The following is a 4,278-nucleotide window of genomic DNA, read 5'->3' as shown; positions in this document are numbered from 1 at the left end:
TCCTGTAAGGGTGCTTTCCGGTGATTACCCTTTTTCCAACTAGGTGTCACCCAACTTAGCCCAGCAAAGAGGCGATATGCATTTGCGACCATATAAGGCCTCAAAAGGAGCAACCCTTATGCTTGCATGATAGTTGTTGTTGTACAAGAATTCAATCAAGGGTAAGTGGGTATCCCATGACTTGCCGAATTCGATCACACAGGCTCGGAGTATGTCTTTGAGTGTTTGGATGGTTCGTTCTCTTTGGCCATCGGTTTAAGGGTGGTAAGCAGTGCTCATGTCTATCTGTGTTTCCATAGCCTTTTGGAGTGACTGCTAAAACCACGAGGTAAATCTACTATCCCGATCCGAGATTATAGATACTGGCACTCTATGGAGTCTCACGACCTCTTTGATATAGATTTGGTTTAATCTTTCCATCTTGTATGATTCTTTTATTGGCAGGAAATGAACGGATTTAGTTAACCTATCGACAATCACCCAAATAGCATCCAGTCCGTCTGCAGTTTTAGGTGATTTGGTTATGTAGTCCATAGTAATCCTTTCCCATTTCCACTCAGTTATTATTGGTTGCTGTAATAGTGTCTAGGGCTTTTGGTACTCTAGCTTCACCTTGGCGTAAGTGAGACATTTGCCCATGCAAGTGGCGATCTCTGCCTTCATATTTGGCCACCAATAATGTTTCTTAATGTCCAGATGCATCTGATCCGACCCTGGATGGACGGAATATCGCGTCTTATGGGCTTCGTTCATGATTATTTCTCAGAATTCCCCAAGTTTAGGGACCCAGATTCTATTCATGAAGTAGTAAGTTCCGTCCTCCATGGCTTCAAAGTTCTTATTCATCCCACGCAGTGTTTCATTCATGACGTTCTCCGGCTTCAATGCATCCGATTGTGCTCCTTTCATCTGCGAGGTTAGGTGGTATTGGATGGTTATTCTTAGGGTTTTCACCCGGCGACCTGAGTATTCTTTCCTGCTTAGGGCATTGGCTACCACGTTAACCTTTCCTGGGTGGTACTTGATCTAGCATTCATAATCATTTAGCAGCTCAACCCACCTTTGCTACCTTATGTTTAGCACCCTTTGGTTTAGAATGTGATGGAGGCTTTTTTGATCGGTCAAGATGGTGCACTTTGTACCGTAGAGGTAGTGCCTCCAACTTTTTAGGGCGAAGACCACAGGTACTAGCTCGAGATCATGAGTGGTTTAATTTACTTCATGTGTCTTCAATTTTCTGGATGCTTAAGCTATCACCCTTCCACGCTGCATGAGGACACAACCTAATCCTTGATTCGAAGCATCGCAGTAGACTACAAAGTATTCAGTTCCCTCCTGTAAGGATAGCACTGGTGCACTACAGAGGGCTCATTTCAAGGTTTGGAAGGCGGCTTCTTGATTTTCCGTCCAGTTGAAAGCACACCTTTTTGTGTCATGGTGGGGAGGGGTTTGGCTATCTTGGAAAAATTTTAAATAAACCTTCGGTAGTAGCCCGCGAGACCCAAGAATTGTCGGATTTCAGTGGGTGTCTTCGGGATCGCCCAGCCTTCAATGGCCTTGATCTTGGAAGGATCTACATGAATCCCCTCCTCGCTGACTACGTGACCCAAAATTTTTACACTACGGATCCAGAACTCGCATTTGAAGAGCTTCGCATATAGTCATTCAGCTCTTAAGGTTTCCAAGATTTAGCGGGATGTTGACCATGCTCCTCTTTGCTTTGAGAGTATATAAGAATATAATTAATGAAGACGATCACAAAATTAGCAACGAATGGGCGGCATACTCGATTCATGAGGTCCATAAACGTTGCGGTGGCATTTATTAGACCGAAGGGAATCACAACAAATTCGTAATGACCGTATCGAGTTCGAAAGGCAGTTTTTGGAATGTCATCTTCTCGGACTCGAAGTTGATGATAACCGGATCTAAAATCTATCTTGGAGAAGTAAATAGCTCATTAAATCTGGTCAAACAGATCGTCAATCTGAGGGAGTGGGTATCAGTTTTTGACAGTGATCTTGTTTAATTCCCTATAGTCGATGCACATTCTGAAAGACCCATCTTTTTTCTTGACAAACAAGACTGGAGCTCCCTAGGGTGAGAACCTTGGTCGGATGAATCCTTTGCTCAAAAACTTGCTTAGTTGGATGGATAACTCCTTTTTGTTGGGAGCTAACCTATAGGGTGATTTGGCAATTAATGTGGCTCCTGGTATTAGGTCGATTCGAAATTCGACTTGTCTTTCTGGGGGTATTACCAGAAGGTCTTCTGGATATACATCCGGGAAGTCACATGCCATTGGGATGTCTTTAATGTTTACTTCATCTTTGGTTTTATCCACAACATGAGCGCGGAAAGCATATATTTTCTTGTGCAATCACTTTTGTAACTTGATGCATGAGATAAGACGAAGGTTGGCGCCAGGTTTATCACCATAGATTATTAGGGTTTCGTGATTGGGAAGATGAAGTCGAACGTCCTTCTCGCGACACATAATATCGGCATGATGGTGGCTTAACCAATCCATGCCGATTATCATATCAAAACTCCTAATATTTACAGGCATCAAATCTATTTGAAAAGAGTGATTGTTTAATGTTAATGTGTGACAACTCGAAATTTTCATTCAGTCAAACCCTAAAATTCAATCACTTCGATTTATAGGTCAATTACATTATTACTTATTTTTGGCAAATTTAAAGTTCGTTTGATTATCTTAATATTATTCTTTAAACGAACGGGTGAAAAGAAGTGCCATCTCGAGTCTTGAAATTTCAAAGCCGCAAACGCCTAGTGTCTTAGAAGTTCACGGCCAAACTTTTAAGTTCGGGCCGAAAAATCTTCCCAAAAACGTAAACTCATGCTTAAACATGAGTTTACTCCCCAAATTACCACACTTCTCATTTCCACCCTAAAAGAGTAAACTCCAAACTCTCTCAAGTATCATCCCGGTATTCGCCCGATTTCCTGAAAACGTATGTGTTTCTCGACTTGATTATTTGATATAACATAACATCTAGTGATTATACATCCTTTAATCCATCCATTTATGTGTTTTTACGTGTTTTCCAAAACACCAAGAACATGCACTAGTGTTCTTGGACTTTAAGTTCATTTCAAGCTTCCACAAAGTAAGTACTTCTATCCTAGAGTCATTTAAAGCTTGCTATACATGTTTATACCAAGGAAAAGTCCCAAGAACACCAAGAACAAGGTGTTCACGGTTTTGGGAGGCTCCTAAAACCGTAAACACCAAATTTAGTGCCTTAGGGTGCTTTAGGGTGTCTAGATGCTTCACAATGCCTTAGGGACTTGTCTAGATCCATCCTTGATGTGTATACCACATAAAAGAACAAGGAAACAACCATTTATATGTGTTTACGGTTTGGGGATCTCCCAAAACCGTAAACAGCCCAAAAGGTGTTTAAATGTCCCATATTTACCCCTAATGCCTAGAATCTAACCTAGGCTTTTACCTTGAAGTGTTTAGAACTTGAAAACACCAAAATACCTTAGTCCATAAGAGTTTATGGTAGTAAACTCATGGAGAAATGGTCCTTAGACCGTAAACTCCATTTAGGATTGTTTTGATGCCACACAACACTTCCTAAGGCTAAATCATGAAGTAGGAATGCTTGGAATAGCTTAGAAGACTTCAAAACAACAAATGGTCAAAAAGTTAGGAGTTTACGACCATAAACTCAAGAGTTTACGACCGTAAACTCAAGGGGTGTTGGTCTTTAAGTAGTAAACTCATTTTAGGAGTGTTCCTTGAACCCCAAACACACTAGCCTTTCCCTACAACACTTAGATGCACTCCTTAGCACTTATAACACTTATACAAAGTGTTTGTCAAGTCCTAGAGTGTCTTGACTTGTTTATTAGTTGTTTAAAGACTAATTGTTTATATACATATGTCCTTATATGTTATTAGGATCTTTGTGCGTGTCTAAGTCTTCACTTAACACCAAACACTTATCCGACACTTCCTTCTGATCCACTCACAACAGGTGAGTTCATACCCCTTAATCAATGTTTTAAATGTTTTTAAATGCTTTATGGGGGGATACAAGTAGAATCATGCTAGTTATTATACCAATCATATGTGATTAATAAGCAGCATTCAAATGATTTACTACTCATTAGCCGTTTTACCAAACAGTTTCCTTCAAATGTTTTTCATAAACACTTTATATGTTTAAAACTCCTTATTAAACTATACATTTTACTCTGTATGTTTCATTTCAAACTCATTTACAATTGTGTTTCAAACAA

Source organism: Lactuca serriola, chromosome 2, assembly GCF_051521515.1.
Source record: "Lactuca serriola cultivar US96UC23 chromosome 2, Lser_US96UC23_V15, whole genome shotgun sequence".
NCBI classification, from domain to species: domain Eukaryota; kingdom Viridiplantae; phylum Streptophyta; class Magnoliopsida; order Asterales; family Asteraceae; genus Lactuca; species Lactuca serriola.
Note: the sequence above shows the minus strand (reverse complement) of the source record.